The sequence below is a fragment of the Bacillus rossius genome, chromosome 3 (assembly GCF_032445375.1).
Source record: "Bacillus rossius redtenbacheri isolate Brsri chromosome 3, Brsri_v3, whole genome shotgun sequence".
In the NCBI taxonomy this organism is placed as follows: Eukaryota; Metazoa; Arthropoda; class Insecta; order Phasmatodea; family Bacillidae; genus Bacillus; species Bacillus rossius.
Window position 1 is genome coordinate 53,833,558 of NC_086332.1, and position 15,715 is coordinate 53,849,272.

General features: G+C 38.3%; 1 protein-coding gene across 4 annotated transcripts in view; it reads right to left on the reverse strand.

Annotated features, from left to right (window-relative positions):
- LOC134530704 (selenocysteine insertion sequence-binding protein 2) overlaps window positions 1-15,715 on the reverse strand; it is a 47,582-nt gene that overhangs the window by 13,210 nt on the left and 18,657 nt on the right. The gene's annotated exons all lie outside the window — the stretch shown is intronic.

Genomic DNA, 15,715 nt, shown 5'->3' on the forward strand with positions numbered 1-15,715 from the left:
TAGCAAGTATATGTATGTATGTACATCGTATTTTATTTCTTACGAAATATTTGTGTCTTGAAATAAATAAATATATTTCAAGAAACGCATCTCGACTACTGTTAAATTTTTTAATAAATGACAAATTGTTTAATGTTATGAAAATAGTCCTGCCCTATAACTCGTATATATATATATATATATATAGAATCATGTTTATATATAAACATAATTCAAACCTTTGGTCACAAGTGTAATATTCGCATACATTATGTGGATAAGTTAAAATATTTTTAATTAAAAAAAATAGGTTTGTTCATAAAATGAAATGTGTGTGTAGGAAAACCCGCCAGAGTGACGGGGCTTATGTTATGGGACGTGTAAGTGCATGTCATCCTTGAACGTGACATGCAATAGATTTCAGTTTAACTGACCATTGGTTGTAGGATTATAATTTTAAAAAAACGTTATCAATGTCGTATTATCAGAATTCATCTCCAAAAAAATCCTGCTCTATATGATGCCTAATGAAGATTCCGGCTGTCCCGGGCACCGGGCTTCTAGTGCTGAAGCTCTGCTGAGTGGGTGTGCCTCGCCTAACCGTCCGCCCCTAGCTAGGCACGCGGCTGTTCTCCTCAGTTGGACACAGAGCTGGCAACACCGGATGAACACCTGATCCCGCCGGCGCCCCCCTTCCACCCTTCTGCTCACTCGCTGCCACGGTCTTATCTCTGTCTGCGATCTCTCGCTCTCAGCTCCACCCCAGAGCTATCTGGTGACCGTGATTCACAACCGCGACCTTGAAGCTTGCCCTTAAGATCTTTGGGGTATCGAATTGCTTCGAATCTGTAGGTTCCAACAAGTCTTTGAGCGATAAAATACATAAACTTTCAAGTTATTTTCCACCAATAAGTATTTTAAATTTACTATATAAAGTATGTCAAAATTTATTTTGAAATGAAGCATAATCTTAGTAGAAAACCACATATGATACCACAAATTAACGATTAATTGTTAAAGAAGCTGGAATAGTACTTTAGTAGTCATTGCAATTTGTTTTCTATTCATCTGTTCATGCGTATTTATGAAATTTTTAGACACGCGAGATTTTTTACAATGTTCTCCAGTATCAGTCGCGGTGAAAATTACGATTATTGTAATGTACTCGCACAAAACAGAACAAGGGTACAAAAAGGCTTCACCACCAAAAGTAGTACACATTAAATAATTGAAGCTATAGCATCTCGTAAGATTCATTTACCGTGCCCAAAAGTTTGAAATACTCCTCACTTACAAATAAGTGTAACTATGTTACACTACGTACTGATACAAACATTTCGGGACCAATAACATTTTACGATGCAATTATAATATTATATTAAACTGTACTCCTCCCCCGTGCATCTATTTTCCCCTCTGTCAAACCCATAACACCCATTCACTTGCCTTTTATGGTAGACGCGGTATTTGCTTACAGCGCTACACCTTATCTTTCAGGTCTCTGCCGGCAGCTAGTGCTAGATAGTGAACTGGCAATGCAGTTGTGGCGTATACCTATATTTTGGACGTTTAGTATTTGTTTATACTGTGTTATGTGATGTCAGCAACAATTAACATTAATGTGTGTCCAGATGTAACAATCCCAAATATGTAATGACCAAAAAGAGTCCTGGATAAATGTTTTTAATTCTTTAAACTAATGTTTTTAATAGACGCGATATATAATTGCTATGCTACGCTTATTTGATAAGTTTCCATTCACGTGTGACATTTGAAGAGTAGTATTGCATAAGGCTGTACGAACGTTCAAAATTTCGAACTCGAACCGAACTTTAAAATAGTTCGGTTCAAGTTCGTGTCAACAAATTTGGGTTCAAGTTCGTTTTTTGTGACAACACTAGAACTTGTTAGTTTCCACATTTTAATAATACTAGAACCACGATTTTATGTATGCTCACGGCAAGGGCGCCCATATGGCAGTTGGTTAGGGGGGCCAGACTATAAAATAGTTTGTAAGGGGAGGGGGCAGTGTTACATATCACATGAAAGGCCATACCAAATTCTGCAAAATGACACCTGTCTCACCTTTCTAACTTAATTTGGAGAAAAGTTATGGTAATTTTAAAATATGCCTGTTGTGCGTTTTTAAGTGTTTTTTCGAAAATTTACAAAGCAATATTTTCAAAACGGATGGATGTATCATTCTAAAATTTTATATTTTTGTTAGTCTGTATGGAGGTAACATCTGTGCAAAATTTCATCAAAATCTGAGATGGTGAGGTAAAATTTTTATTAAAAGTGTGTTGATTTGACATGGAATGACCCAGCACTGCACTATGCACACAAATTGTATGACCAAACCGATCAAAAACATATATTCGTAACTTTTGATCAACCCCTATATTGGAAAGCCAGGGATATTGTTGCAGCTGCAACAGATACATCACTCTCTGAGCTGTCAAGTTGTGTTGTACGTCTCGGCGGATTTCATCGGCTATTGTCATTTTTAGGGTGTGTAGGATACCTCATGATGGGAGCTGGTTTGAAAGAAGCTTTATCCACTATATATGCTCCATTATCAGTGGACAAAATGCTGAATGGGTACGCCTTTGCCAGAGCAGTGCGGGGTCATTTTCTCATTGAAAATACCTTGTCAAACATTATATTAGACCAAGTCGAACTCTCGGAGGAAGAGCAGACAGACATGCATCAGCACCCTTACATCAGATTTTCTCTCCGAGCCTCCCTCACTGAATTCTTTGAACCAAGACAAATTACTGGAATCAGTGGCTATCAAATTTGGAGAAGCGATCGATAGTATCAGAAACAATGGACCCACTGCGATGCTATGGATCCAATACCTCAAAATGGTGAATTTGATAAAAGGAGTTCATCCATGCAGAGAGGTCTGGTGATTTCCTTGCTCACCTGAACTGTTGTAAACAAATGATACCCTATTTTCATGCTGCTAGACACTTCCCATATGCCAAGTCTTGCCACTTATATGTACAGGATATGGAGAGCCTCTCTACTCAATTGACACCAGAGGAGTACGATAAGTTCGTGAACAAAGGCTACTCACTATGAGAAGGAATGACCAGATCTGGTCAGGCATGTGGTCAGATATGACCATCGAGACAACCTTGATGCGATTATTCTCAAGCAGAGGTTGCATGACCCATGGTAGAGGTATGACAGATAGTGCTCTCAGTAAATGGGTAATTGGGATGACTGCAACTCAAGACATGTGCTTCACTCGAAGAATATTGTGGTGTTTTGTTTTCATCAAGTGAGCAGCACAAAGATTTTGGAGAGGCTCGCCAAAGTCGAGATGCAAGTGATATTGGAAAGCTTGCGCAATGGTTTGATTACCACCCTCCTTTTCTAAGGACCGAGAAAATCATGTCACTAGCAACAGGAGTCATGGGAAATGATACAATATTATGTCACGATGTAGTTACAATTGGCAAACGAGCAATGGCAAAAATTGGAAACTTGCCATTCACAAATATTAAACTGTCACGGAAAGATCGTGCACTTCCTCTTTCCTCAATGAATTAGACAATCCAGATTGACAATGAAAAAGTTGTTGTGGATCCATTTTTGCTTTTTCAGCAAATTTCCATTACCAAGAAATCGGACAAGGATTTGAAGAATTATATGCAATATGAACTGGCTCCATATCCCTTGGCATTCTTCAATGAAAGTGGAATGAGGAAGTGCAGAAAGTCAGCAATATACGCGCTGTTTAAGCAAATTGATAATGATGTTGATTTAACTACCTTTGAATTAGTTGTTGATGGGGGATTCCTGGTCCACAAAGTTGTTTGGCAAAAAGATACAACTGTATCAACCATTTGTGATGGTTACATTAGATTTCTGAAGACCCATTATCGTGGGAGAGGTTGTACAGTGGTTTTTGATGAGTACACTGACACATAGACAGCACGAAATCAGCGGAACAGAGTCGACGATATCGACTCAGGAGATGAGTGGACATCAGTGTCAGTTTGGAAAGTGAAATCAAGGTCAAACAAGACGATTTCCTTTCCAATTTTCATAATAAGAGTCAGCTGATAAACCTACTGATAGTGAAGCTGAAGAAAAATGGGATAGATTCACTTCAAGCTTCAGGTGATGTTGATATTGTAATGACAGCTATCAATAAATCGCAAAATTCCTCGGTAGCCATTACTGGAGATGACATCGACTTGGTTGTTATCTTGGTAGCCAAATCTCCAACTGAACGTAACATTCTCCTGGTAAAACCTGGAAGAGGAAAGGTTAAGACGAGTGTATATTCATCACAACAGCTACAGTAGGAGTTGAAAATTAAGGACAATACCCATCTGCTATTTTTACATGCATTCACAGGCTGTGATACAACAACTGCAACGTATCGCAAAAGTAAAGTGGGTTTTGTCAAAATGTACCAGAAGTCCAAGAACATACAACGGGCAGCTGAGGTATTTTCCAGCTGTACTTCTTCCCTTGACTCCGTTGAGACAGCTGGGATCATGAGTATTCTCTCATGGTGTGGCGCTCCAGCTACAGAAAAATCCTTCAACGAGTTTCGCTACAAATCATTTATCAACATAGTTGCAAACATGAAGCCTGATCTCTCAACTCTCCCTCCAAGTGAAGGAGCGCTTAAGCAGCATGCATTTCGGACATACCACCAAGTACAACTGTGGTTAGGGGAGGAACCTAATGGTGGGGCACCAAATTGGGGTTGGGAGAGGAGGAATGACCAACTAGTTCCGAAACTCTCAGAGTTGGATGCCGCCCCTGAAGAAATCTTGAAGATGATATTTTGCCGATGTACCAAAGGATGTGACAGTGGCAGATATAGTTGTAGAAAAGCTTCGTTAAACTGCTCTGTGGCATGCCCAAATTGCATGGGCAATTGCAAAAATGGAGTCGCAATATTAATTCAGGAAGAAGGTGATTATGACAACAATACTTTACCAATATCTTTGGACGATGTCTCCACTGCTGACTAAGATGAATGAGACTCGACCCTTCCGCCTCAAAAACACAAGATTTTGTCTTGAATGCACTTTTGTTTTCATTTTTGAATGACTATATATTTGTAATAATATAGTAAAACCTATAATTATATTCTAAAAAAAGTTTTTGTTTCAATTGCTTATTTCCATTGTTGAAGTGTTGTTATTCATCAAGATAGAAAATTACAACAGTTAAAATGAAACAGTGGAGAAATTTTATATCAAATTAAAGGTAATTTAACGCTCTACAACTTCGTTCCTAATAATTTTTCTGATAAATGATCGGGGGAGGCATTAGAAGCAAATGTTTGACTAAAAGAGTGAGATAAAAATGATTTTATCGAAAATTATCAGTTTTAAATAACGTGTATCTCGAAAACCGTTGGGAATTCGACAAATATGTACAGAAAACCTTTCATAGGAAATTTTATTATCTTTCATTTTTGTTTGGATCATTTGTTTCTACAGTCCACCGCTTCTGAGATGTAAGTGAAAAACCAAAAAAAGGGCCCTTCCCACCCCCCTCCCACCTTTAGCTCACCTCCCAGGGGCGGGGACTTTTAGTATGTTTACCTTCTAACTACTCCTAACAAAGTCCCCAAGTCAAAAATTCTCGCATATTCCATACACTCTACATCCTTCTTTTGAGCACTTACTGACTGGACTATAGTGAATTTTGTAAGGTAGTTAAGAAATGTTCTGTATTTAGCCAATGTTTATTTATTTTTTTTTTTTTTTCAATCCCTTACAGTAGGTATTGGTTGGTTGTATGTGGTTTTATTTCAGACGAAAGTGGTAGATAATATTTATTAAGTTTGCAGAAAATAAGAATGTATTTTATATTGCAAGAATATTATAAATTTTGTTTGTATTTCAATCCCAATCGTTTGAACTCCTAGCAACATTAGTTACACTGATCAAAAATTGTTTCATAAACAGTTTTGTTGCGGGGGCACTTGTTGCGGCGGCCCTTGTTGTGGCCGGGGGTTGTTCGGACGGGTTTAAGGTGATAAGTTAGTGGGCGCCACCACGTGGTGAGGCACGTGGACCCGGTTTGACTCCTAACTCGGGGCGTGACGTCGCCCATGTGAGGCGTGATTTTACCCCCTGAAAACACCTAGCACTAATTCCTGCCCGCTCTCAGCATCGGGCACGCTATTATCTGCGCAGTGGGCTCTTAGGCGTCCCACACGCCGTCACACTCCACGTGGTCATACAGATTTAAAATAAGAAAATAATACGTTAAATTTACACACCTGATTTATTCGGCTAATTCAGCTCACACACGTACACGATTGAAACTGTATAAAACGCCCGCGGCACGAATCGGTTTAGGTGTAATGACCCACCACGTGGTCACATCTGAAATTACGTATTACATAGAAACAAGACTGTTACTGGTCGTAAGATGATTAACTAAACAGTCCCCCGACCGAGAGGAGCTCCGAGGACGAAAAGAAAACGATTTGGAAAGAATTAAAGTTAAACAGAATTACTTAGCGGTGAAAACAAGCGGTGAGGTCCCCGGAGTGCTGAAGCATCTACTCTTGGTCGTTGATGGCGGAAGACTGGGCTGAGCTCATGGCTCGGCTCGACTAACATATGCGTCCTCCCGCCGAAACAATTGCCGTTAAAGATATTTGTGAATTTGTGCCACGGGAAACTAAAGTAACATGACAAGGATGATTTAAAAATTACGTGACATTTTCTGAATAATGAAAAAGAATACTACAAATTACAATTATTAAGAATTACATTTAAATATTGTCTGGCTTCGGGTTTCCTCGGGAATGTCCGGAAACGCTATTATATTTTAATACACTATTTTAATTAAAAGTACATAAAACCCTCCCGGCCGATCTGCCGTCACGTTGCACTTGGGAAACATTAAAACAAATTACACAATTACATTTAATTATGTTTTAGGGATGCGGCACACTGACTCGACAGCGCCCTCTTGCCGGGCGAACACACAGGCACGCACACGTACGCACGGGTAGGCGGGAGGTTTGAATGGAGGGTGGGTGATGTTTGGGCGGTGGCATATCGAACTTAAAAGGGGCCGCAGGCCTGGACGATGTCAGTTTTTAGATAACATCTAACTTTTACAAACTGTTTGAACTGATTTGATGGCGTGCTTATGTGCCATTTATCATAACTTTTGGGCACAAGTTTTGAATTTTAAGTTAAATTTTTCATTTTTAAAGAAGAAAACCAAAAAAATAATGTTGCATATTAATTTCAATTAATTTTTATTCCATTACTGTACTCTCCGACTTGATCTTGTGCAACCCAGTGCACCTGTGCTTGTTCGCAGGCCCAATTAGATACTTTTGCTGAGGATTGGTTATCGCAGCATCTCGGCCGCGGTTTGCATCACGTTTTCTCCCTGTAACAGTATGACTTTTCGTGCTAGCGAACGCTACCCCAAGCCCCGCGCTAGCATCTTTCATTTCTCGGAGGCAAGCATATGTAAGCTGTTTGGCAGCACGTCGAGGAGTATATGACAGTCCTCGGGACGGTCCACACGACGCTTTTCCCAGGCGACTTAGCAGGTTTTGACCTCCCCTTACCTCATATCCCCCCTGTGGCTTCTTGAGAACTTCAATCCGGAGCATCGACCTCCAGTGAACCTGCACACAGTACATGGTCTCTCCAAGGACATACGCCCTTGTCCGACAGAGCCCTCAGCGAGGCCTAGCAGCGGCAAAAATCCCTAACCTAGCTCTGTCCGCTGGTTGCGAGTGCGCCCAGTGCACTCTAGCGGACATTTCTGTGACCCTCCAGGCAGTTTCTCATCTTGGCCGCCAGAGCGCACTACTCATCCCTCCCATAAGAGACAGCTTGTAATAATCAACTTTGGAAGCAGTCGCGGTGCGATTGCGACCTTAGCCCGCCTGCGACTCGGGTGAGCGCGCGGCGAGCGCCTTTTCCGTCTGCTTAGCCCTTCGGGGATCTTCGTGTAACTTTGGAACCTTTCGGTCTGGACGCCAAAGTCTCCCCCCCCCCCATACCTTTTGATTGAGTTATTCCTTTTAATTAAGAGATGCGGCCCCTCCGGACACACTTCGTGTCGTGATTCCAGATGGACTGCATTAGATTATCGGCGGATCGGCGAGACGCACAGCAAGACTTCTGTCCGGCCGTAACCGAAGATGTAGCCAATTAGACAAGGGATCCTATCCCTATAAATTCTTTAAGTAGTTTAGTCCATCTGTACACAGCATAGTAGTTAATTACTTTTAATAATTTTTTATTTGAAATTATGGAAACGCCCGCGACTCCCGCGATTTTCAGTTCCGGACGTGCTACGTTTCGGGCTCTAGAAGCTACCTTCCCTGTCTGACAGGTCCAAGAGCCGGATGCGGACCTAGCCGCATTTTCACACACTCCCTCTCCAACAAAAAGGTGCCCTGACGCCATGTTGACTGCTGGACTCCGGCCAGCTAGCATCAGACCTCCGGTCCTACAATATTTATGAACCTTCGGAATAACATTTAAATTACTACGTTTGAAGAAATAAGAACTCAGGGTTCCCACCAACTTGTTTCAGTAAATTTCCCTGAATTTTCCCTGTTTTCCCTGTCCTATAATATATTTTCCCTATGCTAAATTAAAAAAAATAATGCAATAAAATAATCACAATAAGAACAATTTTACCTAATATACAGGCATACCTATGCTACTAACATAAAGGTATTATCAGCTATTTTATTACCTGCTAAATTGCTGTGAACATTTAGACATACATACGCCTAATGTTATACCACTTCTGCTGCATAGGAAAAAAAATGTTTAGGTATCTTGCATATTCAATGTACATTCACAAAATATTACAAATATGTACTGGTTATTCTTTAAGCCCATTACATATTTTTCTTAATTTTTTTAATTTTCATCTCTAAATGCTCTTTTTGTTTCTCTATTTCCAGTTTTTTATTTAGCAGCTCTTGAATTTCTACAGTCTTGCGTTTTTTTTTCTTCCTTACAATATCTGTCCAACTTCTTGTCCTCTTCTTCATTTTGACGTTTTTGCTCCAGGGCACCTTTGTACCTTGAAGCTGCTCCTCTGGCATATTTTATCATTTCCTGATCTATTTGAATACAATTACCACCAGCATTACTAACTTCATCCCAAACTCGTTGCAGGCCAATCAAAGATTCCTCATGGAGATTTTCAACAAGCATCTCCTTATTGATGGAGAATATAATTTTCACTGCAAGCCATATATCTTTAAACTGTTCTTCTCCACTCAACATATCTGCAAAAAAAGTGTCCAATCTATTATTGTGTACATTAAATGATGCAAGTTTGTCAGAATTGATATTAGTAAAAAATTTAGTAAACTGAACACTAGCTCTATCAGACTGAAGAGCAGTTAGGTGCTTGGCAGACATAAGAATTTGCAAACATGTATCCATGCTTGTCCTACACTTTTCCTGTTTTGTTTGTCTAACAATTTTCTAGGGTCCAAACAAGAAGCAGCTTTAACCATTTTGTATTTTATTGGGCTACGTTCAACAAGTTTCTTGGCAATCTGAACCATGCATGTTTTGCATTCTGTTAGGAACCTTTGTTTCTGAAGTTCTTTTACATCAACCACACCTAACTCATGCTTTGCAGCAAATCCAATTTTCAACTTTGAGAGTGGAAGTCCCAGACTTACATCGTCCAAATTAATACTAATAAGCTGATATGCAGTTGTCTTGGATTTCAAAATTTCCATCTTAATGAAACGTCCCAGCAACTCTCTTAGCAAGTCCTCCAATTCCTTATGCAGAAATGGTAACATTGGTTTCGATGTTTGGAACTTCTTTAAAAATGGTTCAAGTGAAGAAGCCATTGTCAGGAAAAAACTCAGCTTAGCTAGCAACAAAGGATCCCTCAAACAATCCTTCACTTTCTCAACAGAATATGTAGCAGGTAATTTACTGGTCTTAAAAAATGTTTTCAAGTGAGGAAAAATTTGTATTGCTCTCTCACAAACTGGGACATTTTCCAACCACCGACAATCACAAAATTTGATCGGAAGAACACTGCAACTTGTAACTTGTCTGAAGTCTGATCGTCGAGCAGGTGAGTCTTTGAACACAGAATATAGGGCCCTTAAAAATTGAACAACATCCCACCCGGTCTTTCTAAAACCCATTTGAAAGGCACCATGAACAACATGGAAACCACAAGATCCCAGGTCTAATATATCTGGATCTTCTTCGCACACCTTAGTTTTTGCCTTCAATTTTTTCATGACATTCGGCCCATCCATGGATACTTGTACAATTTTGGATAGTTCCACATCCTTTAGTCCCTGTTGAAACCCTTCTAAGAGATCATCAGCTGTAGAATGGCCTAAAAATGAAGAATTCCAGTACCTGGTCATTACTTGATTTTTGTTGACATCCCATATACGTACAGCTATGTCCATTTGTTGTACCTTTGATATCCTATTGAAGGATTCATCAAAGCACGCAACAATGTATTTTGTGGATCTGATTTCATCTGTAAGTTTGTGAAAAAAATATGGGGCAAGTCCATAAGTAAGTAAGTATGCTGTCTTGGTACTACTAAGCTGCATTTCTTGAGCAATGGAACTATCTGGAAACATTTTAGCAAACAAATTGTTTATTCATTGTTGGCTATTAAAACTGTCTTTTTTCATAACAACATGTAATGCCCACAATATTTCTGCCTTTCTGACATTACTGTCTCCCTGAAAATGTATTTTATTTGCCATACCTGAAGATGCCTCTTTGAGAGCACTGAATGATGATGATGATGATCCAGTTAACAATGAACAGGATGCTGGTGTGTTGGATGCTAATTCAGAATTTGGTGCTGTGGAAACACTTGAAATAATTGATCCCTTCGTTTCTTGGTGATTTAAAGGCTTTGTTAAGTATGCTGACATAGATGCAGAAATACTGCTCGCAGTAACCAACTGTTTGTGAAATTTCCCTTCTTGATGGCTCTTCACAGACTGCCTACCCATACTACTCAAAGAAAATACCTTTTTACACAAAATACACTTTGCACTATTGTCATCACCCTCAACACGACGTAGCCACTTTTTCCAGTCAGGAAACAGTGATCCATCTAGCCAAGCAGGATTGAATTTAGACATCGTGAATGTCGCACAATTATCCACTCAGACTATCAAAAATAGGCCTAGGCCTAATGTAGAGTAGCAAGACACATTCGATACTGAATCGCTTAGTCTCACAAGTTTCACCGTGTTTTCATTGCACAATTAAGGAAACTGTGCTAGCACACACCCGTGAACGTAACCTATATTTCTAATGAGAAAATAATAAGAGGACCGCCGTTGATTTCTTCTCAAAAAAAAAAAAAACACTTCTCACAATTGACTAAAAAATTTCAATTAATAGGTTTGTTTGACTCGAGGTCTCTTTTTGACCTGTCAACTCTCGGGGCGCCCTTTTCCGGAAGCAGTATGGCGGATGGTCGTTTTACTCGCGGGGGCAAGTTGCTCTCAGGTCACTCAGGTCATGCTCTCGATGCTCCTCCTCTCGAGGAAGAGTTGCGAGGGCAAGTCGTCTGCTGGTTGTTTTGGCGCGACTTTGACGATGGAGTCAATATGTTATCAAGCTACAGTTGGTGATGACGGTAATATTTTAATAGATGATGACATTGAAGCGGAAAAACATTACAATATAACTTATTTGGCGTCCTTTATTTAACAATCAAAAGATTTGCAATAGTTACCTAGTACAGGTTAGCTTATCAGGGTTGCCATCCAGCTGGACCTCCAAAAATAGGGTGTTTTAGGGACTGACAGAATAAGAAAAGGGACCTTTTAGGGTCTTTTTAGGGACTGAAATTTTGCGGAAACCTTAACATTTCTAGAATTTTTCATACAATTTTATGGTCGAGTACAACAAATAACACAGTATTAACTCAGCATACCAAGTAATCCAGTATATAAAACTTGAGTCCCTGTTCTGCTACAACCAAAACCACAATAGATAATGTGTTCAATACCATCGTTAAAAGAATGGTCACCCTTCTCCCCAATGAGCAAAAATACAATGTGTGTATGTCATTCCATAATATTATACTTTATAGTTGAATTTACCTTGAAGTTTTACGGTAAGAAATGTCAATTTTCTTATTTTTCTTTTAAAGTCTTGCAATCTTCAGTGTTAGAAAATATTTAAGAAACATTTTGTCAAATATTACTAACAAGTAATGCAAATAAATGCTGTTTTTGATTATAAATTAATTTAGGGGAAAAAACATTATATATTTTGTTCATACCATTCCCTTTCCACCATAACTTTTATTCTGGACTTTCATAACCCCTTCAATCATTCATTGCCTGTGCAAGACTTGCTTCTTCTTTTAAAGCAGCAATATCATTTGACTTAAGTGCCTCTTTAAGTCTTTTATTAGCTTCTGAAAATAACCTTTCAGCAGATTTCCTTTTTTTCTCTTTTTTATTTCTCAAATATTTCAACTTCTCTTCAGCTTGGAAAATAGACACCTTTTTTTTCTCCAACATTATAGCATGCTGCTTTTCTTCAACCTTTTTCCTCTGTTCTTCCAGTTTTTTTGCTTCCAATCCTTTTTTTTGCTTTCTGCTCCTCTAAATAAGCACAATATTTCTGATGAGCACACATTGCAAGATTCAGGAGCTCTCTTGTTACAGGTACCAAATGTGGCTTGTTGTCATATATTTTTAAGGCTGACTTTACAATTAACACAGCATTGAGAGTGCGTTCTGACAACAAAGACCTGTCTTCTGTTAAAATTCTCACTGAAGTTGAAAACCCTCTCTCTACATCTGAATTTCCATGTGATACTGCCAATGCAGCTCGACTACAGTTGAAACTGTTGGATACTTTGGAGACCCTAAAGCATTTTTTAATGTCATGAAATGATACCAGTATTTGTCAATTCTTACTTCACACTTGTCAATTATGTCTTGATCTGGTTCTGACTGCAATAACTTCCACTCATCAAAAAGCAGGTTTGTATTTATGTTCAATGGAAGAGATTTGCTGATGGTAACAATATCAAGTGAACTCTGGTCTAACACTCTCTTGTTAGGCTGAAGACACTGAAAACATTTCAGTATTGGTTTAAGTAATGACGACTTTGTCATTATATGTTCTGCAACTAGATTATAAGCTATATAGAAGGTACCTGAAATAAAATGCTACAAACAACTTGTGTTATACCAAGGTGGAGCATGTGTGCCCCTCAGTTAATCTTCATTGGGGCTTAAGAATGTTATCTCCCCCATAAAATTTCAATTTGTTCACACAATATTTTTTAATAAAAACAGTGAAAGAATAATAAAACAATATCAATACTGTAAAACTTACATGTAGTAAGATGCAGGAAAATGTAGCTCGACAGATGCAAAACTTTATGGATGTGTGGAAGCGTGTTGATGGCCACTGTTCATGACACATTCATAAAAAATTAAATAAATATGCTAATTTTCCAATGAATCCAATTCAAAATTTAAAAAAAAGGGACTTTACGGACCTATCAAAATATAGGGACTTTTAAGGGACCTATGGAAAAATAGGGACTTTTAGGGACCAGTGGCAACCCTGGCTTATGCATACCACAGGCAGTTTAAAGTCAAAAAGCAATATTTATATATTTTTTTACCTTCATCAAGCTCTCTCATAATTTGTAGCCCAATATATGATAAATCAATAGCTACTTCATCTTCAAATGAATCTTCATTTCCAAACAAATTTCTCACGATGTCTGCTATATTTTCCGCCATCATTATTTTACAACAAATCGCGTTTTCTTTGTGTATTAAAAGTTACCAACTCTTTTTGCCCTCAGGTCAACTTGCTCCCAACTCTTTCAACTCCCGAGGAGCACGAGAGACCTCGAGTCAAACAAACCTATATATTGAACTGCTTCTGTAGAACTCTTGACTCAGAATAACACAATGTGTAACTATTTTCGCGGTCTTTTTGTTGTGTTTGATAGGCAAAAATCTCGTCATGAAACCATAATACTACCAACTACACAAAAACGCCACCACAGCTGCAGCACTTTTGAAAAAATACATATATCTAAATAAATGAAAATACGTTCACTAAACAATCTTCATAAAGTTTGCAGCGTACCCCGGATACTTCAAAGTTATGACACAAACGGCCAAACGTATACGAACTACGGTGCCGCCATTTTCTACAATTGGCTTGGCGCAGCTCGGCACAGTCCGGGGCCGCCTAGCATGAAATTCGGCATGGCACGGCACGGCACGGCTGTATGGTGAACTAAACTTTCCCGGGACTCGTGGCTTATCTATTACTTTGATTTACATGTACGACCCGCACCCCAACTTTCCCATTTTGTTTTTAAGAAAAAATGTGCTTGTGATACATGTATTAATCAATATATATATATACACACACACACACACAGTCATTGCCGCCCGCACAACAAATTTCCCTGAGTTTTCCCTGTGGTTTTGACCCATTTCAATTTCCCTGAATTTTCCCTATTTTCCCTGTTTTCCCGGTCGTTGCGAACCTTGGAACTATATAAAACTTTCGTTCTGGACTTTAAGCGCTTACATTGGGATTGTTTGTCTCTCTTTGTATTTTTTTTGTTTATTTACATTAAATGAAACCTTTAATTATCTAATTAGAGCCAGCCTGTATTTTTAAAATATCCGAGAGCTTTTTTTAATTATGTAATTGAAATTTATTTTAACGCATTTTAATACATCTGATATATTTGTCCCTCATTTAACTTTTATAAGTTTCATCATTTAAATAAATATAGAGTATTTATATTCAGACGGAATCACACCTTGTTTCTGTTCATTCCTCATGTCCTTGTGAAACTAAAAGGTCCACTGTTACAGCAGTGTGTAATGTCATTGGTTGTATTTATGTATTTAATCTTATTTACTTACACTGCCACAACATAACAAATTCTCATACTTATTATTTTAATTCAATATTTGTTAGAGCTGTAGCAAACCGTATGTATTCGGTACTCAGTAACGGGTGCGCCATCTAGTAACGAGTAACGAAATGTTACGGCTGCATTTCGTTATTCACATTTTTCGTATGTTTTACGCACGCGCGCTCATTTTCGATGAATTTACATTACAAAGAACGATGTTTGTTTATTAAGTAAAGTATAATTTGGAAATTCGTCATCCAAGTTTTTTACTGTTTATTAAAGGTATTGTGTGTGTAGACAAAGTTTGAGATTGGAACAGAAACAACGTAAGAAAGTATTTGTTACAAATTAGAAATATGTATGTTTTTTGTTTTTTATTATCGCATATTTTCACGTTTTTTTGTTCTTATCTTATAAGAGATAATATAATAAAGCCGCTCTAATGAGATTTAATTGTTTCTTGGTTAACAAAAACTGTTAATTATCAAATATTGTTAATTGTTTATATTCTATTTATTATTATTTACGGGACGTCATACTGTACGCGGACGCAATACGACTCGATTCGTTGCTGCAACATAACATAGCATGTTATGCGGTATCAGAAGTAACGAGTAACGTAAAGATACGATAGTAACGAGTACTAATTGTTATAGTAACGAATACATACGGGTACGCTTTTTTTTCGTTACTTTTACACCTCTAATATTTGTATTCATGAATAATTTGATGTTCATATTCAACTGAAACTAAGAAACTGATATTCGCACAGGTCTATAATTTAGTATTGAAAATCTGCCTTCATTAAAGCAAAGATAAC